The sequence below is a fragment of the Macaca thibetana genome, chromosome 14 (assembly GCF_024542745.1).
Source record: "Macaca thibetana thibetana isolate TM-01 chromosome 14, ASM2454274v1, whole genome shotgun sequence".
NCBI lineage: Eukaryota > Metazoa > Chordata > Mammalia > Primates > Cercopithecidae > Macaca > Macaca thibetana.
In genome coordinates, this window is record NC_065591.1 from 61,297,388 (window position 1) to 61,320,585 (window position 23,198).

Sequence of the window (23,198 nt, forward strand, 5' to 3'; positions counted from 1 at the left end):
GAGATAATCATGTGGTTCTTGTCTTTGGTTCTGTTTATATGCTGGATTATGTTTATTGATTTGCAAATGTTGAACCAACCTTGCATCCCAGGGATGAAGCCCACTTGATCATGGTGGATAAGCTTTTTGATGTGCTGCTGATTCCGGTTTGCCAGTATTTTATTGAGGATTTTTGCATCGATGTTCATCAGGGATATTGGTCTAAAATTCTCTTTTTTTGTTGTGTCTCTGCCAGGCTTTGGTATCAGGATGATGTTGGCCTCATGAAATGAGTTAGGGAGGATTCCCTCTTTTTCTATTGATTGGAATAGTTTCAGAAGGAATGGTACCAGCTCCTCTTTGTACCTCTGGTAGAATTCAGCTGTGAATCCATCTGGTCCTGGACTTTTTTTGGTTGGTAGGCTATTAATTATTGCCTCAATTTCAGAGCCTGCTATTGGTCTATTCAGGGATTCAGCTTCTTCCTGGTTTAGTCTTGGAAGAGTGTAAGTGTCCAGGAAATTATCCATTTCTTCCAGATTTTCTAGTTTATTTGTGTAGAGGTGTTTATAGTATTCTCTGATGGTAGTTTGTATTTCTGTGGGGTCGGTGGTGATACCCCCTTTATCATTTTTTATTGCATCTATTTGATTCTTCTCTCTTTTCTTCTTTATTAGTCTTGCTAGCGGTCTGTCAATTTTGTTGATCTTTTAAAAAAACCAACTGCTGGATTCATTGATTTTCTGGAGGGTTTTTTGTGTCTCTATCTCCTTCAGTTCTGCTCTGATCTTAGTTATTTCTTGCCTTCTGCTAGCTTTCAAATGTGTTTGCTCTGGCTTCTCTAGTTCTTTTCATTGTGATGTTAGAGTGTCAACTTTAGATCTTTCCAGCTTTCTCTTGTGGGCATTTAGTGCTATAAATTACCCTCTACACACTGCTTTAAATGTGTCCCAGAGATTCTGGTATGTTGTATCTTTGTTCTCATTGGTTTCAAAGAACATCTTTATTTCTGCCTTCGTTTCGTTATGTACCCAGTAGTCATTCAGGAGCAGGTTGTTCAGTTTCCATGTAATTGAGCGGTTTGGATTGAGTTTCTTAGTCCTGAGTTCTAGTTTGATTGCACTGTGGTCTGAGAGACAGTTTGTTATAATTTCTGTTCTTGTACATTTGCTGAGGAGTGCTTTACTTCCAATTTTGTGGTCAATTTTGGAGTAAGTATGATGTGGTGCTGGAAGAATGTATATTCTGTTGATTTGGGGTGGAGAGTTCTATAGATGTCTATTAGGTCTGCTTGCTGCAGAGATGAGTTCAATTCCTGGATATCCTTGTTAACTTTCTGTCTCGTTGATCTGTCTAATGTTGACAGTGGAGTGTTGAAGTCTCCCATTATTATTGTATGGGAGTCTAAGTCTCTTTGTCAGTCTCTAAGGACTTGCTTTATGAATTTGAGTGCTCCTGTATTGGGTGCATATATATTTAGGATAGTTAGCTCTTCCTGTTGAATTGATCCTTTTACCATTATGTAATGGCCTTCTTTGTCTCTTTTGATCTTTGATGGTTTATAGTCTATTTTATCAGAGACTAGTATTACAACCCCTGCTTTTTTTTTGTTCTCCATTTGCTTGGTAAATCTTCCTCCATCCATTTATTTTGAGCCTATGTGTGTCTCTGTATGTGAGATGGGTCTCCTGAATACAGCAGACTGATGGGTCTTGACTCTTTATCCAGTTTGCCAGTCTGTGTCTTTTAATTGGAGCATTTAGTCCTTTCACATTTAAGGTTAATATTGTTATGTGTGAACTTGATCCTGCCATTATGATATTAACTGGTTATTTTGCTCGTTAGTTGATGCAGTTTCTTCCTAGCCTCGATGGTCTTTACAGTTTAGCATGTTTTTGCAATGGCTGGTACCAGTTGTTCCTTTCCATGTTTAGTGCTTCCTTCAGGGCCTCTTGTAAGGCAGGCCTAGTGGTGACAAAATCTCTAAGCATTTGCTTATCTGTAAAGGATTTTATTTCTCCTTCACTTATGAAACTTAGTTTGGCTGGATATGAAATTCTGGGTTTAAAATTCTTTTCTTTAAGAATGTTGAATATTGGCCCCCACTCTCTTCTGGCTTGTAGAGTTTCTGCCGAGAGATCTGCTGTTAGTCTGATGGGCTTCCCTTTGTGGGTAACCCGACCTTTCTCTCTGGCTGCCTTTAAGATTTTTTCCTTCATTTCAACTTTGGTGACTCTGGCAATTATGTGTCTTGGAGTTGCTCTTCTCGAGGAGTATCTTTGTGGCGTTCTCTGTATTTCCTGAATTTGAATGTTGGCCTGCCCTACTAGGTTGGGGAAGTTCTCCTGGATGATATCCTGAAGAGTGTTTTCCAATTTGCTTCCATTTTCCCCCTCACTTTCAGGCACCCCAATCAGATGTAGATTTGGTCTTTTTACATAATCCCATACTTCTCGCAGGCTTTGTTCATTTCTTTTTCTTCTTTTTTCTTTTGGTTTCTCTTCTCGCTTCATTTTGTTCATTTGATCCTCAATCGCTGATACTCTTTCTTCCAGTTGATCGAGTTGGTTACTGAAGCTTGTGCATTTGTCACGTATTTCTTGTGTCATGTTTTTCATCTCTTTCATTTCGTTTATTACCTTCTCTGCATTAATTACTCTAGCTATCAATTCTTTCACTTTTTTTTCAAGATTTTTAGTTTCTTTGTGCTGGGTACATAATTCCTCCTTTAGCTCTGAGAAGTTTGATGGACTGAAGCCTTCTTCTCTCATCTTGTCAAAGTCATTCTCCGTCCAGCTTTGATCCGTTGCTGGCGATGAGCTGCGCTCCTTTGCCAGGGGAGATGCGCTCTTATTTTTTGAATTTCCAGCTTTTCTGCCCTGCTTTTTCCCCATCTTTGTGGTTTTATCTGCCTCTGGTCTTTGATGATGATGGTGACGTACTGATGGGGTTTTGGTGTAGGTGTCCTTCCTGTTTGATAGTTTTCCTTCTAACAGTCAGGACCCTCAGCTGGAGGTCTGTTGGAGATTGCTTGAGGTCCACTCCAGACCCTGTTTGCCTGGGTATCAGCAGCAGAGGCTGCGGAAGATAGAATATTTCTGAACAGCGAGTGTACCTGTCTGATTCTTGCTTTGGAAACTTCCTCTCAGGGGTGTACTCCACCCTGTGAAGTGTGGGGTGTCAGACTGCCCCTAGTGGGAGATGTCTCCCAGTTAGGCTACTCAGGGGTCAGAGACCCACTTGAACAGGCAGTCTGTCCCTTCTCAGATCTCAACCTCCGTGTTGGGAGATCCACTGCTCTCTTCAAAGCTGTCAGACAGAGTCGTTTGCGTCTGCAGAGGTTTCTGCTGCTTTTGTTGTTGTTTAGCTGTGCCCTGTCCCCAGAGGTGGAGTCTACAGAGACAGGCAGGTTTCCTTGAGCTGCTGTGAGCTCCACCCAGTTCGAGCTTCCCAGCGGCTTTGTTTACCTACTTAACCCTCAGCAATGGCGGGTGCCCCTCCCCCAGCCTTGCTGCTGCCTTGCAGTTAGATCGCAGACTGCTGTGCTAGCAATGAGGGAGGCTCCGTGGGCATGTGACCCTCCCGGCCAGGTGTGGGATATAATCTCCTGGTGTGCCCATTTGCTTAAAGTGGAGTATTGGGGTGGGAGTTACCCGATTTTCTAGGTGTTGTGTGTCTCAGTTCCCCTGGCTAGGAAAATGGATTCCCTTCCCCCTTGCGCTTCCTAGGTGAGGTGATGCCTTGCCCTGCTTCAGCTCTCACTGGTCGGGCTGCAGCAGCTGACCAGCACCGATTGTCCGGCACTCCCTAGTGAGATGAACCCAGTACCTCAGTTGAAAATGCAGAAATCACCGGTCTTCTGTGTCACTCGTGCTGGGAGTTGGAGACTGGAGCTGTTCCTATTTGGCCATCTTGCTCCGCCCCCCTCCTGTTTGTTTTTCTTAATGGTCTGTAGCCATCCTCTTCTCACTCTTTCCTCTCTCTGGCCAATTTTGTCTACTACCTTGGCTCCACTTAGCCTTGATGTGCTAATATCTCCCAAATTTACGTTGTCATTATGTTGCTTTCCAGCCTCTAGATCCACTTATCAAAAGACCTCCCAACTGGTCTCTTAGTCTGCAGTTCTAGACTCTAAACCATTCCTCACAATTAAACAATGTTCACAAAAGATAATTTTGCATATGCACTATCTTGATTATGGATAATAACTCCCATTGCCTGAAAGATTCATGCAACTAACACACACAAACACTGTCTCTCTCTCCCTCCCTTCTTTCTCTTTTCTCTACTCATACTGGAAAGCATGTATGCCCCTGAAACTACTCTTTTTTTCCTGTGGTCTTTTATGCATTCCGCTTCTTCTACTTCCATCCTCCTCTTTAATATAGCCAGTCTATATTTCTCATCCAGAAAGATTTTTCTCATCCCTCCAAATGGCTGGATCAGCAACTTTCTCTGTACTATTGCATTCCCCTGCAGCCATCTCCCTTTCTCCCTCTCTATACTTACTGTACTAAAATATTTTCAGTCCCACTATATTGTGAGCTCTCTGTGAGACAGGACTATGCCTCATTTGCTATGACTGAGTTAGAATTTACACTTAATGAATGTTCAAAAGAAGGCAGAGTAGGTAAGTTCCCACTCACTCAGCCATGTAAGTTTACACTGACAACCACCAGCACCACAAAAATCACAGGTTTCTTATCATGGATCTTCTGTTCTCATGTTCTCTTCGTGTCTGTAGTTGGTGCCACCGTTTTGCTCATTCTTTCCACAGCACCCATCATTCATCATGTTCATCCTCTGCTACATGTTCCCTCCTTTGTTGGTGAAATCAGTGCTTGCAAACACCTTTCTTCTCCAACTTGACTTCAGTTCTCCTCCTAAATAATGAACCTCCAAGGCAGCCTGTGTCCATCTGGTGTCTCCCTGTTCTCCATCCCAGTAATTTTTGTTTTCATTCCAATTCAGGCATCCACTAAAGTCTTCACACCTCAAAACTGAGCAACTCTACTTTAAGTGTCTATCTGGCAGCTCTTTTTAAAAAAGCCTTCCACTCCATGTATACTTAATCCCCTTGTCCATGAGTGCCTCCTTCAGTTATCTTTGGAATCTCTTGTCTTTTCTAATGTATCTTTTCCAATTAAACATCTCTCGGCCACCACGGAAATTTACATCTTTTAGAGTAGAATCAGGTCAGAGATAGACTATTCAAAGTTAAACACAAAATTAAATACATTAACTGTAAGAATGGAAGCAGATTTTATTTACTTTCGCTTGGCTTTAGGCTTCAACTCTGCAAGTCTGAGTTCCTTGGTTAGAAACTTGAATAATACTGACCACATTTAATGCCCCCAGTCACTAACAATTCCTTATCCTGGCTCATATTCCTGGTTTTCATTCTTAGGCAGTATATTTTTGTTTGATAAATTCATATATATGATCTATTACAAATCTAGGCAGTTTCTATTAGAATTTTTTTGTCATCTGTTGACTTATGCCTTATCAGGTTCCCAAAATATGAATGTTGGTTCCAAACCTTCTCTTCCTTCCTCTCCTCCAAGACCCAGTACAGCAGATGGGCTGATCTCTGCAATAACAGAGAAATCTAGACCATCAAGCAAACATTCCTTTATTTTCTTTTCTCTGTACTCTGGCAATCCTCCTTCATAACTCTAATTATCTTCCTTTTTTTTTTTTTAATGGGAGAAATTATCCCTTCTACTATTTTAGTACATTTCTACCACCTGTTTTTAAATCCTTTACCTGACTCTTCTGTCCAGGAACTTGACCCATTTATCCCTTATGCATGATCTCCCATATGCTGTAGTTTCGTTTCCACTGTTCCTCAATGTCCGAGGATATAATCTATCTGTAATTTATGATTCTTGCATCCTCCTTGAGATCCAAGGATTATTTACTCTTCCAGTCTCTCCAACCTTACCTAGAAAGTGACCCTCCAAACTGCCCTTCTTCCACTCCACCCCTCAGGAAAACACAATTCATTCCAGCTACCCTTGCCCATTATTCTCTCTGTCCCTCTTTGAACATTGCCAATTTCTCATCCTATTCCTCCGTATCAATACTTCCTCTTCATCCTAAAAATATCTGACCCAGACTTACCTCCCTGATGTCACCTGCTCAGATTCACAGCTTCTCAATTCCACAATTCATACACAGCGCTGGCTTCCTTAACATATAGAATCAAATCTCAGGTCTTGTCTCATACAGTATTTATTCCCTCCTGTCCTCTGGGAGCAGGGATTCTCCTGCCTCTGTATATCTTTCCCTTTCTCAGCTCTAATTTCCTCCCCTGCCATCAGGGCCCATTTCGCTCTCCCATTCAACACAAGGATCCAAGCCACATGGTATACGCTTTGGTATAGAGCCAGATGGAAGAGATTATTGATAGACACTCTTCATATCTGAAGAAGGGAAGGGCTCAGCAACAACTCAGAGGCTCTTGGCCTGAGAGTGTTCATTAAACTTGTTTTTGCATTTACTGTTCCAATACTAGTTGTTTTCCATGTCTTCAATTCCACCTTTTTTTCTCTCTTCCTAGTGTCCTTCGTAAAGTCTTTTTCTCTTAGGGTTTTTAAATTTATCACCTTCTTTGTGTCTGTCTGAAAACCCAGGTTTCTTTTTTACCTTAGAGCTTTTCCTTTACCCCTCTACTGCCCCTAAACATCTATTACATTCATATATTATTCTAAAGGGAGGGATGTACAGGGATTATACCCCTGCCTTGCTCACTCAAACATTTGACAATGCCTGATTGATCCCTTCCTTCGGTCAGCATTTGAGGTCAATAGATGAAGAAATCATGTCTCCTTACCATGAACAGTTATCATTAATTGCAATACAGCAGTGAGTACAACTTGCTGTGAGTCCAGAATCCAGATAAATAATTCATCTGGTATAGCTAGGGGAGGCTTTACAGAGTATCAAATTGTAGTTAGTACGAGAGAGAGTATGTAAGGTTATTGTGACTGCTTAATTGAAACAATGAATGTAAAAGGACTTTAAGGATGAAATAAATGACAATAGCAATGCTTTCAAGAATATAGATTAAGGGGTAAGAAGAAAATAATAACACTAGTACCATGACAGAAATAGTAAAGACTAATATTCAGGGTACAATAAATTGTATCAATCTGTCTCAGAACCTTTCAAAATTAAGATGACTTCTTTTTCTGGGCCAGGCTTAACTTAGTTTTTCTTTCTTTCTTTTTTTTTTTAATTGAGATATAATTCACTCACCATAAAATTTACTTTTTTAAAGTGTAAAATTCAGTGGCTTCTGGCTTATTCACTAGGTTTTTCAACTATTACTACTAATTCCAGAACATTTTTTATACCCCAAGGAGAATCTCCCTGCTCATTAGCAGTCACACCACATATTTCCCTCCGCATTGGCCTTCGGAAACCACTAATCCATTGTCTGTCTTTACAGATTTTCCTATTCTGGACATTTCATATAAATCAAATCACAAAATTGTGATCTTTCAATGTAGTTTCTTTCTCAGCAACTGTTTTCAATGTTCACCTATTTTGTAGCATGTGTCAATACTTCATTCTTTTGTATGGCCAAATATCTGATTGCATGGATATAATGCATTTTATTTATCCACCCTTGGATTGATGAACATTTGGTTTATTTTCATTTGGGGGGTGCTATTATAAATTGTGATGCCATAAAACATTTGTGTGCCAGTTTCTGTGTGGATAAGTCTTTATTTCTCCTGGATTTATATCTAGAAGTGGAATTGCTGGATTATATGTTAACTCTAATTGAGTTTAATTGTTTGAGAAATGCTAGACTGTTTTTCAAAGTGGTTGTACCATTTTGCTTTTCCACCAATGGTGTATGAGGATTATAATTTCTCCACATCCTCGCCAACACTTGCTGTTACCTGAAACTTTAAATCTAGATATCTTAGTAAGTGTGAGGTGATCTCTCATTGTGGTTTTGATTTGCATTTCTTTGATTATTTGCTTATGGGTTCATTGCCATTTTCATACCTGCTTTGAGAAATATCTATGAACATTTTTTGCTTATTTGCGATATTTGACTTTTTATTATAGAATTGCAAAGATGGCAAAGGTTGCTTATTAATTCTAGATATATGACCCTTCTCAAATATATGATTGGCAATTTTTTTTTCATTCTGAGTGTCATTTTTTTCACTTTCTTAGTGGTGTCCCTTGAAGAACAATTTATTTTTTAATTTTGATGAAGTACAATTTATCTATATTTTCTTTTGTTGCTCATGTTTTTGGTGTCATATCTAAGGATACTTTGCCAAATCCAAGGTCACAATGTTCTCCCCTTATGTTTTCTTGTAGTTTTATAATTTTTGCTCTTTGTTTTGTATATTGACTTTGATTATTATATATTGATCTGCAACATTTTGGACTCATTTATTAGTTCTAATAGTGTTTTTTAAGTGTCTCATTTAGCACTTTCTGTTTTTTTTTTTTTTTTTTTTTTTTGAGATGGAGTCTCGCTCTGTTGCCCAGGCTGGAGTGCAGTGGCACAATCTCGGTTCACTGCAAACACCACCTCCCACCTCCCAGGTTCACACCATTCTCCTGCCTCAGACTCCTGAGTAGCTGGAACTACAGGTGCCCGCCACCACGCCCAGCTAATTTTTTGTATTTTTAGTAAAGACGGGATTTCACCGTGTTAGCCAGGATGGTCTCGATCTCCTGACCTCGTGATCTGCCTGCCTCAGCCTCCCAAAGTGCTGGGATTACAGGCGTGAGCCACCGCGCCTGGCCAGCACTTTCTATGTATAAGATCATGCCATCTGTGATTAGAGATAATCTTACTTACAACTTTTAATTCTTGGTGCCTTTTATTTTCTTCTATTTGAGCTGTGAATTTTTCATAGATGACCTTTACCAGGTTCTGAGAGTTTCATTCTATACTAGTTTGTTGAGTGTCTTCTTTGAAGATTATCTTCTATTTGAACGATAATTTTGCCAGATATGGAGTTCTTGCTGGCAATTTATTTTCTTTCAGCATTTTAAATATGTCATCCCCCTACCTGAATAAGCATTAATCTTATTCAGGATACCTTGCACATAATGAGTCACTTCTCTCTTTCCTCTCTCTCTTTTAAATAAGGTGTTGCTGATTTACTAATAGGTATAAGAATAATGGAAATGCCTCCTGTAATCCCAGCACTTTGGGAGGCCAAGGCAGGTGGATCACCTGAGGTCGGGAGTTCGAGACCAGCCTGACCAACATGGAGAAACTCCCTCTCTACTAAAAATACAAAATTAGCCAGGCGTGGTTATGGGTGCCTGTAATCCCAGCTACTTGGGAGGCTGAGGCAGGAGAATGGCTTGAACCCGGGAGGCAGAGGTTGCGGTGAGCGGAGATCATGCCATCGCAATCCAGCCTGGGCAACAAGAGTGAAACTCTGTCTAAAAAAAAAAAATAAAAAAAAAAAATGGAAATGCCTTTCTGCCCGTGGATGCCACCGAAGAAGCATCGTTAAAGTCTCTCTTCTCCCTGCCCTGATGTCTAAGTCAGAGTCTCCTAAAGAGCCCGAACAGCTGAGGAAGCTCTTCATTGGAGAGTTGAACTTTGAAACAACCAATGAGAGACTGAGGAAGGAGCCGTTTTGAGCAATGGGGAACACTCATGGATTGTGTGGTAACGAAAGACCCAAACACCAAGCGCTCTGGGGGCTTTGGGTTTGTTACATGTGCCGCTGTGGAGGAGGTGGATGCAGTCATGAATGCAAGGCTACACAAGGTGGATGTAAGAACTGTGGAACCAAAGAGAGCTGTCTCAAGAGAAGATTCTCAAAGACCCACTTAACTGTGAAAAAGATATTTGTTGGTGGCATTAAAGAAGACACTGAAGAACATCACCTAAGAGATTATTTTGAACAGTATGGAAAAATTGAAGTGATTGAAATCACGACTGACTGAGGCAGTGGCAAGAAAAGGGGCTTTGCCTTTGTAACCTTTGATGACCATGACTCTGTGGATATGATTGTCATTCAAAAATACCATCCTGTGAATGGCCACAACGGTGAAGTTAGGAAAGCCCTGTGAAAGCAAGAGGTAGCTAGTGCTTCAGCCAGCCAAAGAGGTTGAAGTGGTTCTGGAAGCTTTGTTGGTGGTCATGGAGGTGGTTTTGGTGGGAATGACAACTTTGGTCATGGAGAAAACTTCAGTGGTTATGGTGGCTTTGTTGGCAGCCATGGTGGTGGTGGATATGGTGGCAGTGGGGATGGCTATAATGGATTTGGTAATGATGAAAGCAATTTGGGAGGTGGTGGAAGTTACAATGATTTCGGGAATTACAACAATCAGTCTTCAAATTTCAGACCCATGAAGGGAGGAAATTTTGGAGGCAGAAGCTCTGGCCCCTATGGTGGTGGAGGCCAATACTTTGCCAAACCACGAAACCAAAGTGGCTATGGTGGTTCCAGCAGCAGCAGTAGCTATGGCAGTGGCAGAAGATTTTGATTAGGAAACAAAGCTTAGCAGAAGAGGAGAGCGAGAGAAGCGACAGGGAAGCTACAGGTTACAACAGATTTGTGAACTCAGCCAAGCACAGTGGTGGCAGGGCCTACCTGCTACAAAGAAGACATGTTTTAGACAAGTACTCATGTTTACGGGCAAAAAAACTCAAGGACTGTATTTATGACTAATTGTATAACAGGTTGTTGTAGTTTCTGTTCTGTGGAAAGTGTAAAGCATTCCAACACAGGGTTATAATGTAGATTTTTAATTTTTTTTTGCACCCATGCTGTTGAATTCTCAATGTAATAGTCTGATTGTGATGCTGAATAAATGTCTTTAAAAAGACTGGAAATAAGTAGAAATTATAAAATATAATAAAAATGATAATAAAACAGCTATGTTTGGAAAAATTTTCAACCTCACTAGAAATAGAATATATATTCCCACCAAACTAGCAAAAGTCAAAGAATTATGAGGCTATCAACTTTTTTTAGTCTATGTTTTTTATTTTTTACCAAAGAAGTGACACATTTTATGTAAATGCTTTACTTCTTTGAGATGGAAAGTGAATACTGCCATGCCTGAGTACTTACTATGTGCCAGCTCTGGTACTAAGGCAATTAAGATAAATATTTTAGGAAGAATAGGAACTATTTGAGAGCATTTTCATATAAAAATTATTCTAAAGAAAATGTGCTCAGAAGTTTTGGAACAAACTCACTTTTCTCTTGATGCTTTCATGATTTTCTTTTTGATTTTGGCTTTCAATATTTTCATTATTATGATATGGATATCTTAGTTTATCCTACGTGGAGTTCTTTGAGCTTCTTGAATGTGTAGAGTCATATTAAAAAAAATCAAATTTAGGAAGTTTTTTGCCATTAGTTTTCCAATATTCTTTCTACATCTTTGTCTCTTGTCCCCCCTTTCTAGGACTCTCACTATGAATATGGTGGTATACTTGGGTATGTCCCAAATGTTTCTGAGTCTCTGTTTATATTTAGTCTTTTTCTTTCAATTCTTCATACTGGATAACCTAAATAAGCTTATCTTTGTTTGCAGATTCTTTCTCTTGATTGCTTAAATCTGCCTTTGAATTCCTTTAGTGAATTTTTAATTTTAGTTTTTGTAATTTTTTTTTTTTTTTTTTTGCATACGGAGTCTCACTCTGTCACCTAGGCTGAAGTGCAGTGGCATGATCTTGACTCACTGCAACCTCCACCTCCTGGGTTCAAGCAATTCTTCTGCCTCAGCCTCCTGAGTAGCTGGGACTACAGGCACACAAAGCCACACCACGCTAATTTTTTGTATTTAAGTAAAGACGGGGTCTCACCGTGTTGCCAAGGCTGGTTACGAACTCCTGAACTCAGGCAATCTGCCCCCCTCAGCCTCTCAAAGTGCTGGGATTACAGGCATGAGCCACAGTGCTCGACCTATAATTAAAAACAAAAAATTATAGTCACCTTGAAACATACATATTTTTTCTTGTCATGTAATTTTGTTTTGTTTAAGCATTTCCTTTTTTTTTTTTTTTTTGTCATTATACTTGAAGTTCTAGGATACATGTGCAGAACGTACAGGTGTGTTACATAGGTATAGACGTGCCATGGTGGTTTGCTGCACCCGTCAACCCATCATCTACATTAAGTATTTCTCCTAATGTTGTCTTTCCCGTAGCCCCCAACCCCGCAACAGGCCCTGGTTTGTGATGTTTCCCTCCCTGTGTCCATGTGTTCTCACTGTTCAACTCCCACTTATGAGTGAAAACATGTGGTGTCTCACTTTCTGTTCCTGTGTTAGTTTGCTCAGAATGATGGTTTCCAGCTTCATCCATGTTCCTGCAAAGGACTTGAACTCATCCTTTTATATGGCTGCATAGTATTCCATGGTGTATATGTGTCACAATTTCTTTATCCAGTCTCTCATTGATGGGCATTTGGGTCAGTTCCAAGTCTTTGCTATTGTGAACGGTGCTGCAACAAACATACGTGTGCATGTGTCTTTATAGCAGCATGATTCATAATCCTTTGGGGTTATACTCAGTAATGGGATTGCTGGGTCAAATGGTATTTCTGGTTCTAGATCCTTGAGGAAGTGCCACATTGTCTTGCACAGTGGTTGAACAAATTTACACTCCCACCAACAGTGTAAAAGCATTCCTATTTCTCCACATCCTCTCCAGCATCTGTTGTTTCCTTTTTAATGATCACCATTCTAACTGGCGTGGGATGGTATCTCATTGTGGTTTTGATTTGCATTTCTCTAATGACCAGGGTTGATGAGCTTTTTTTCATATGTGTGTTGGCTGCATGTCTTCTTTTGAGAAGTGTCTGTTCATATCATTTCATATCTTCCTGCAGCTAGCTCAGTGTCTGCCCAACTGGCCACCCAGTTTTGTGCTAGAAACCCGGGGCCCTGGTGGTGTAGGTACCCAAGGGAATCTCCTGGTCTGCGGGTTGTGAAAACTGTGGGAAAAGCATAGTATCTGGGGTGAAATGCATTGTTCCTCACGGCACAGTCCCTCACAGCTTCCCTTGGCTAGGGGAGGGAGTTCATCAACTCCTTGTGCTTCCTGGATGAGGTGACGCCCTACCCTGCTTCGGTTTTCCCTCTGTGGGATGCACCCACTGTCTAACCAGTTCCAATGAGATGAGCCGGGTGCCTCAGTTAGAAATGCAGAAATCACCTGCCTTCTACATTGATCTCGCTGGGAGCTGCAAACCAGAGCTGTTACTATTCGGCCATCTTGCCATCCACCCTTCAGTTTTTACAATTTTTAACACCAGAATGTCTGTTTGGTTTCTTTTTATAAATTCTGTTTGTTGACATTTAATATTTAGTGTGATGTTTTTCTCATATTTTCCTTTAGTTGTATAGTCATGATTTCCTTTAGCTTTTTGAATATATTTAAACCAGCTCATTTAGTCTTTGTATAAAAACATCTGGGTTTTCTCAAGGACAGATTTTGTTGACTTTTTTTTTTCCTGTGTATAGGTCATATGTCTTATATCTTTGAATGTCTCATAATTTTTTTTTTGTTAAAACTGGAAAATTTAAATAATATAAAGTGATAACCCTGGAAAGTAGATTCTCCTCCATTCCCAAGATTTGCTGTTGTTGTTAATTATTGTAAGTTTTTCTTTTTTAAGTGATACTTTTGGTACTATTTCTGTAAAGGTTTTATTGTTTGTCATGTACAGCCACCGAATTTTCTACTCAGTTATCTTAGTGGTCAGCTAATGAGCGGACAGAGATTTTCTTAAATATTTGTGAACAATAAATCTCCCAGGTTGCTGAAGGGCTTCATTGGCATTTTGAGGCACACATTAAACACTTAGCAGTGCAGTTGACGACCCTTTCTTTGCCTCCACTTCCTGCTTTTGCAGTGTATTAAGGTCAGCAAGAAGTGAGAGAATAGGGCCTCCTCACAGCTCTTCACAAGCACGTGAACTTCTGGATTCCCACAGATATGTCAGTCCTTTTCAAAATGTGATTAAGTAATCCTGGAGAAGGTTTTCAGAGGACGTTAGCACTTTCAAGAATCATAAATAATGGGTAGAATGTAGACATTGAGAGAAGGTAAGATTGCACTTTTGGAGTAAAATATAAGCAGTGAGATGTAAGAATGATGGAGAATATATGAAGTCCTATATAAGTACGCTTTAGGGGAGAATTTTAGACACATTCATATCGGTAGAACCCATATAATACAGGAAAGATATATGCCTGCTGAGCAAGGAAGTAAAATGTATTCTGTAGGCATAAAGGGAATAGTTATGTGCTTTTACACAAGATTATGAGTGACTTGATAGTTTCCTGTTTTCAGGGACAAATAAGGTAGCACAATTAGGTAAAGGTTTGCAAAATATTGACACAACCAGAATAAGAATCAGCATTCTCATTCTACAGCTCCAATTAATAATCAGGATAGGTTCAGGTGAGGCAGTGGTGAAGAAATGGAGTAGGCAGATAAAAGAAGGGTTCCAAAAGAAAAATCACAGAAGTAGGAAAATAAAACATCGGGTTTGAAGGAGGAGGAAGAGTCATAGTCAACCCTCCGATTACATCCTTGAGAAATCTCAGACTGAATTCGTTGATGAGAGAAAAACAGTCCTGGAATTTTAGTTGACAACAAAGGGCCAGTATTATCTCAGGTTATGGGTCTGGTGGGACATGGTCCTGATATACTAACAAGGTGGTTATGGTAATGGCTATAGGCAGGAAATTGTGGGTTTAATTAATACCTTTTGTCAGCCTTTGATAAATGATGTAAAGCCTTTGATAAAAGATAAATTATTACAAGAGATAGATTGTGTTTTTCTTAGTGTTTGTTACATGATGAAGGCAAAGGGATTCAAGTTATAAAAGAGACTTAAATGGATTCAAGGCCAGTCAGTCTCAGAATCAAATGTGACATTCTGTCCTCAGCGAATGGCAATCACCATGATGGCCACATTGAATTTAAGTACCTTTAATCCAGGACTCTTCATTCTGTTGGGGATCCCAGGGCTGGAGCAGTTCTGCATCTGGATGGAAATTCTCTCCTTTACCAGTTACCTTGTCTCCCTTGCAGGGAATGGCATCCTTCTGTACCTTACCACCATGGAACACAACCTCCATGAACCCGTGTTTTTCTTCCTCTCTATACTGGTCTCTGTAAACCTCATATTATACATCACGCATTTCCCCAAAACATTAGGGATACTCTAGTAGAAGGCTCAGGAAATAATATTTCCTGGATGCTTCACCAGGTTTTATTTTGGTCTACTTCACTTCAACTTTTTTTCTGGACTTGGCCATCTTGTTGGGTGTGGCATTTGATCATTACATGACCATTGGTTTCCCTTTGAGATATACCAGTGACTTGACACCTCAGACACTTGGCAAGATTGTGGTGAGCATTGACTGGAGGTTTAATAACACTTTGCCCATTGATTTCCTGGGGAAGTGTTTGCCCTTCTGCAGAACACACATTAGTTCTAACACGTAATGTGAGCACATAGGTGTGGCCCTGCTTTCCTGTGCTGATATCTCCATCAATATCTGGTATGACTTTACTATATTGGTAATGACTATTATCTCAGATCTGACCCTCACTGATATTTCCTACACCCTCACCCTTCATGCTGTTTTCCACCTTCCATCCAATGATGCCCTTCTGAAGGCCCTAAGTACCTGTGGTTCTCATGTCAGTGTCATTCTCATATTTTACACACCAACCGTGCTTTCTGCCCTTACTCATTACTTTTGCCAAAATATCTCTTGCACTTTTTACATCATGTTTTTGGGCCTCTATAGAGCAATCCCTCTTGTACTCAATTCCATAATTATGGAATAAAAACAAAGCAGATTGGAAACAAGGTCATACTTTTATTCTTTCTTAAAGGGATGCAGTGATATGAGGATGAGAATATGGAGAAATGGGCTATGAAAAATTTAAAAGAATTCTTATGTAAATTACTAGCAGAAAGTCTTCCAATAAGAGATCCAATTTTTATGAATTTTAAGATTTCAGCGCTGTTGGAGAAACTCATTAGTGCAATTAAAGGAATTAGGAGATAAGAGAGATAAGGATTATTCAAGTTGCAAGAAAATAATAGGCATCAAATGGAAACATTCTAATTTTCTACCATCAAAAACATAAATATGGGAAGCACTCATTCTATGGCCTAAAATGAAGCATTGCTTATTTCAAATTATAAATAAATGCAGAAACTTTTACCCTTCTTTTAGTCCTTTCATCTTGTTTCAATTTTCTCTTTTTCAAATAAAGAAAAAAACTAATTTATAGGCTTGTAAGGCTCAGTCTGTTTAAGATATAGCAAGCTCATAAATTCAGTAACCATCTTTATGCTGAAAATTCCCAGGTCTAAAGCTCTACATCAAATTCCTTATCTGCCCCATAAAGCCAACTTCCTATTTGATGTCTACTCAGGTTTCCCACTGAAACTTCAAAATCAACATGTTCAAATAAAAATTACCATCTTCTCTCCTTACTTGCTTCATGATCCACAAATCATCTTGAATTCTCTCTTATTAAACAGTACAAAATTTAACTAGTTTTCCATGTCAACATCTGTTTTTCTTATATCATTTAATTTCTTTAATTCTTTAATTATTTAAACATATGTTTATTATTTATGATGTCTTCTAAATATGCTTTGAATTTTTCCACACACTTCACATTAAAATGTGATCACCATTGTCCCTCCCTCCCAAGCTTTTCAATACGGTAATTTAGGAATTTGTTACCTCCAATCTTTTTTTCTCTCCCAGCCATTTGCTACTCAGAAAATATCATGGTCTTACTAAACTCAAACCTAGATCAACTCACTCTTCTACTTTAAATAATTCAACAGTAGATCTATTTCCTTTGAATAAAATCCAAATTTCCTAACATGTATGTTTTCAAAGCCTTTTATGGTATGACGATGCCAACCAGTCATTTTTTGGTGTCCACTAGCCCCAACCTCCTTCTTTTCTCTTACTTTTACATGCCCTTATGTTACAATCATACCATATTTCTTTTAGTTTTTCAAACAAAGTGTGTTTTCTTTCCACTTGGACCTTTATACATGCTATTCCCTCTGGAAAATGAAGCTTAGCTTGAACTTGGGTAACAAGGAGGAGAAGGGGAAACGATTTTGTAACCCTTTTGCATAAAACCCTTTTGCATAAAATACTTTGTCCTACTTCACATCCACTAGGACAGTGATTATATATATTTTTCATATATATATGTATATATACACATATATATTTGAAAAGGAAAATAACAAGTGAGGACATGGAGAAATTAGAACCCTGATAGATTGGTAGTGGGAATGTAAAATGGTGCAGCCTCTGTGGAAAACAGTTTGGGTGTTCCTCAAAAAGTTAAATGTAGAATTACCATTTGACCTAGAAATTCTACTCCTAGGTATATACCCAAGAGAACTGAGACAGGTGTTCAAATAAAAACTTGTAAATGGTTGCTTATAAAACCATTATTCATAGTAGCAAAAATAGAAGTAAAAATAAATAAAATGTATATCAACTGATAAATGTGGTATAACTATACAATAAAATATATTCAGCCACAAAAACGAATAAAGTTTCAATACATGTTGAAATATGAATGAATTTTGAAAATATTTTAAGTGAAAGACACCAGACACAAATGGCTGACATATTGTGTAATTTCATTTACATTAAATGTCTAGAAGAGATAAATTTGTAGAGACAGGAACTATGTTAATGGAGGAAAAGGAAGTGGACAGTGACTAGTTAGTGAATATGGGGTTTCTTTTTGGGGTGATAAAAAGGTCTGAAATTAGACTTTGGTGATGTTTACACAACATTAGAAATGTACTAAAAGCTACTAAATTACATACTTTAAAGTGGAGAATTGTATGTCATGTGAATCTTACCTTAATAAAAGTTAAACAAGATGCTCATTATTATGCAAGAAATATATGATGATATATAGACAATAAGTCAACTTCATTCCAAAATTTTTGTTCTTACCTACTCACTATTCTACCTCAGAATGAGTCAGGATTTCTGTAGCCCAGAGACTTCACTGTCACATCCTTTTTGAGTTACATCATTCTAATCCCAGTGTGTCAGGTCTAACTAAAATCACAAGAGTCATGTGCTAGAGGCTGCTCCCACTGGCTCATGAGAGTCATGTTAACTTTCAGGAATTTTGCAAGCAGGTCAACATCAAATTGGTAGTTTGAAGTCAGCTATAGTGGAAATATCTACATTTTCTCAATCAGCCACTCTACAAGCAAGCCCTAAAAATTGGCTGTTAAGCATTCATCAGCTTACCACTGGCCATAGTCCTCTTGAAGCCCAATTCACAAGTCTGAGTGTGGCTCAGGCCATGACTGCAGGCCTTGTAAGGCTGCACTTGAGCTTCAACCACTTCACTGGCTCTTTTCTTTTGAACTCTGATTTTTATGTCCCCTTGGTTAGTTTTACCCCAATGACCTTTCATATTCCTAAACTTGATCGTATTTTTGAGAGTAGTATGATAACACATTATTTTATTGTGATTTAGATATAACTTTTTAAGTATATAGCTTTGTATTACTATAGGGAGTAAAGAAGAAAGGAGAGTGGGAAGAAGAGATAGGAATTAGCATAGAGACAATGGTCACTCAAAATATACAGGGTTGCATTATGTGAAAGTTGAAGATCATTTACATTAGAAGTTTGCACTGAATTATATTGTGTTTTAAAGATTCATTTTATCAATTTCATCTTGAAGGAACACACAAATTATTCTGGACCAGAGACATTGTTATTATTCACTTAAAAAGAAAATAATAACTGTATGGTCCCCCACAGCTGATTCTTACTCCTGAGACAATGCAATGCAGGCCAGGTCAAATGTACGATAGCTTGCTATATTTGCATTATAAGCAAAGAATGAAGAAATATGTATTTTCTTTGCTTACAAAAGCCAGAAAGACTATTCCCTAGACCCACCCCTACACACACACCTCCCTCCTTCTCAGAATGTTTCCTTAGACATTAACAGGGTATAAATATTCCAGAAAAAAATAAGACCATTCTCACAAGCTTCACAACCCAGAAATGTCTCCACACTTCTGAAGTTAGGTAAATCTCTCTGGAGTTCTCTCAATATCTATGTAGTTGTAAATTCAATTTCCAAGGCTTGCTGTTAGCCAAGCATCCCAAGTTTTTGGCAAAATTAATGTAAACATCCCCAACACAGGACAAACACAAAAGTAATTTCTCTATACCCTAAAAGATGCCAAAAGTCTGTACAGACAACTGAGAAGAAAGAGTTTCCATGGTTCTGGAGCAAGGTAAAATTTCTTTGAAAATCCTCACAGGGATTTCTGAAGGATGGGAAGTGCAAAGAGGCATCAGTCAGTCACACCACTTGGTATAGGAGCAGTGCAGATAGAGCAGCTGAATAGTGTCTTGTCATTCTCCATCCAGTGCAGGTGACACACAACTGATAGGGAAAAGCTACAGGAGGACACCTCACTATAGCTAAGTGGTCCCCGGTGGGAAAAGAAAGAAGGCTGGTGATAGGAAGACTTGGCTGTAGACAAAGGATGAGGTTTTTGCTGTTTCACATTTAACTTAAAAAAAAAATTATTTTTGAGACAGAGTCTTGCTCTGTCCCAGTTTGCTATTCTTGTATGTATGCATTTGTCCACCCACCATTTGTTGAGGCAGTCTACAGGACAGTATAGATGGTTACGAGAAAAGACTTGAAGGCCAGAGACTCCTGGCTGCCATACACCAACTCCATCAGTTCTCTGTGGATGAAATTGGAAAAATTATTTAACCACTCCAAGATTCAGTTTCCTCATGCGTGTATGAAGATCTATGCTACCTCACAGGTTGGATGATTGATTGCAATGTTATATGCAATGCAATTTGCACATTGTTTAGTACATTACATAGTGACCTTTTTTTAAGTTTTAATTTAATTTTATATTTTATTCTACTGTGTAACAAGCACTGTGGATGCAGATATGACTAAGGCTTTTTTTTTTTTTTTTAACTGTCCTCAAGGAGATCACGGATTACTAGGGAAATACACACAGAAGGAGGCAATTCCACTGCAGAGTGACAAATAATACGTAACCTCAAAAAGCACAAAGATCTGTGTGGGCACAGAGAAGTTAATATGTAATTAGGAAAGAGGGCAAGATGGTCAAGAACCTTGTACTGGAGCTGTGTTTTGAAGGAAAAAGAGAAATTCTCAAGGCAAATGACAGGAATAGGAATATGGTAGGCAGAGAAGACATTATTTCAAATGTGAAGGATTAAGTGAGAATATTGTGAGATTTGGGGAATTGTATGTACCCTGGTATGGACAGCACCCTAGATATGCTGAAACTGAGAGAAAAGAAGCGGAAGGTCAGATTTGTTTGGAGAAGTAAACAAGGCTTGTACTTCCTGATTCAGAACTTGAATCTTATCCTGAAGACTAAGGGAGGGAGGGGGCTGATGGAGGATTTTACTTGAGAGTGTGACAGAATGAAATTGACATATTGAAAAGTGCATTCCGGCTTCTGTGTAGACTTGCTATTGGAATGCAGTAAGATGCAATTGAAATGAAGTTTTAGAAACAGTAGAATGAATTTGAGAATTTCCCTGTAGTCCAGGCAGAGATGATGATACATGCTAAGAGGGAAGAATTAAATAATGCTTCCTCCAGGGCTGGAATTAGGGGAAATGCCTAGAGTGCAACATTTAAGGAACAAAGGACTCACTCTCAGGGTTTCAAGTGCTTCCTTTAATATTGCATGCTAGGCACCTCTATGGGGCTCACTGCTCAGTACACAGACACTCAAGATGTTACTGCCAGTTAAACAGAAAAGAAGTTTACTGTTGTCTTCTTTGCTCACTTGTCCCTGTGTGCTGTTTAGCTGAAGACAGGGGCAGGCAACAAGTCCCAGAGGTCACTCCGTTGGGACTTTCTTAGGAGCCATAAACGCTCTCAGGCTCATCCTGCCTGTAGCACCGTGGGAGTCTCCCATCTGTGGTTGAAGGAAGGGATGGAAGTGTGTGAGCTAGATTGCACAGGTAGTAAGCAGAACAATTCTGGTGAACTTGGACATACAGACACATAGAAGTTACTGTGACCACCTAGATTGTGGGCTAGCCAAGTTGGCAGGAGGTAAAGTAAGTAACTTTATTTTAGAGTGTAACCTTTACCTAGGATTTCAAGTCTCTGAATCTGAATTTCCCCACAGGTCCCCTGTAAGATTTCTCCAACTTTCAGCCTTCTTGTGCCCTTTCCCAGGAATAATGCCCACCTCTGTACCTTGCTCTCTGAGTCTTCCCCAGTGACATTTTGCAGCTGTAATTATCTAATTCACAGAACCATGCATGATGAAAATGCCAGCATCCAGGGGCTCCTGAATGACACAGGCTTTTAATAGAGTCTATTCAAGAGGGTGCTCTAGTCTTTTAACTCGAAGTAGGACTCCAGATCAGAGATGCTCCTAAGTAAGTGGTCTGGGGAATCAGTGCTCTTGATAGAGAAGACAGGGATTCTACGGGTACTTCTCAAATCTTATCCTCTGTGGGTAGCTAGATCTTGATCTAGACTTCTCGGTTGCTTGTCTTTGAAGTCTGAGCTCACACACGTAACTTCTTCCATTTTAAAAGCTTCAGACATCACATCAAAGATATTATTTGTCAAGTTGATCTTTGTGAATAGGAAAAATGCCTTGGCTCTTTAAAAAAATTAGAAAAATGTTTTAACATGGAATAAAGGACAATCATATATTGTTGTGCACATATTTCTATTCTTTGGTAAATGTAACTCAATAATCGCTGCTATGCCAATTTATGTCACCAACCAATATTTCAAGTGATAGTAATCAATAGCAGATTGCCCAACTTATTTTCAAAAATCAAAGGACAACTCCAGGTGATTCATGAGCCTAGAGCTGGTCCAACAGAAAACATGAGATTCTTAGTTATTCATTAAAGATACTGAGTAAACTCCTCTAGAAGTTGGGGATATTAATTAAAATGGTTCTAATGAAAGTCTAAAATTTTCAGCATTCCCTTTAATAACAAAATGAATTTCATCAAATTACTGTCATATATTTGGTAATCGTAAAATAATAATTTTCCCATATAAGACTGATGTTTCGGTCTTATATAATTTCATACCTAATGGTTCCTAATTTCTCTGTGAAGTAAAATGAAAGGTTATCTGTTGAGAAAGGGAGTTGGAGTGAGATGAGAATGCTTTGAGGACTGTAGGAAACAATGAGTCATAGAGATTGAGCTGAGCACGTTTATGCTGTTGGATCACTGGATAGTTCACCAGTTAAGTTTAACATTGATTATCATGAAATTATGGAAACACAAATACGTCTAGTTAAGAAGTTTGCTTGTTTCCTTATTTTTTTGGACCTAGGGTACTTATTTGGTGGAATAATGCAGGGGGTTTTATCACACATACGTGATGGAAGGTCAGTGGAACAAGGGCAAGCAAAATGTTGGTAAGAGAGTGGCTGAAACGATGAATCATGGATTTTAACCTGAACAGAGCAGAATGTAAAGACTCCTGGGCATTGAATGAATGGTAGTAAGAAAGTCATTCTAGAGGGCTTCAGGTTTTTCAAGGACAAATTGGTAATAACTGAATCACATGATTGAATAGATACAAAGTGCAGTGTCTACATTTGTGATTTATGAAGTTGATCAATTTTGGACTACAGTGCTTCAAATATATGACCCTGGAATTAGGTGATTGTGCCTCAGTAACACATAAATCCATCCATTGGAGACAAAGTTTTGAGTAGATGAGTCACAAGAATTTTAAACTGCAGTTAATGTCTAGACATATGTCTTTAAACAATCAAGAGGAATTACAAGAGAACTATGAAAAATAATAAAAAATTTAAAAAGTGGGTAAATGAATTGACTATCACTAAGGAACAGTATCTAGAGTGCTAAGAAGAGATGTGTACAAATAGCATGACTTACACCTTCATTAAGAAGTGTTCCTTTTAACTGCGCAAAGTACCTTTTGTTCTGTTTAATGCTTTCTAAGTTAAGTTTTACTGTTTCTGCTTTCCATTTTGCTAGACTTGCTTCCATCACATTTAAATTTGTCTGAAACACACTTGTCTATCCTTTTTATCCTGTTTATTCACACTTGTTTATCCTTTCTGCATCATTTTGTTTTAGATCTTTCTCATGTGACATATAATTGAATTTTTAAACTTTACCTTTGTGCT

General features: G+C 38.8%; 1 pseudogene; it reads left to right on the top strand.

Annotated features, from left to right (window-relative positions):
- The first annotated feature begins 8,502 nt into the window (after positions 1 to 8,502).
- Positions 8,503 to 23,162, top strand: LOC126935131 (heterogeneous nuclear ribonucleoprotein A1-like; annotated as a pseudogene).
- Positions 23,163 to 23,198: the final 36 nt, after the last annotated feature.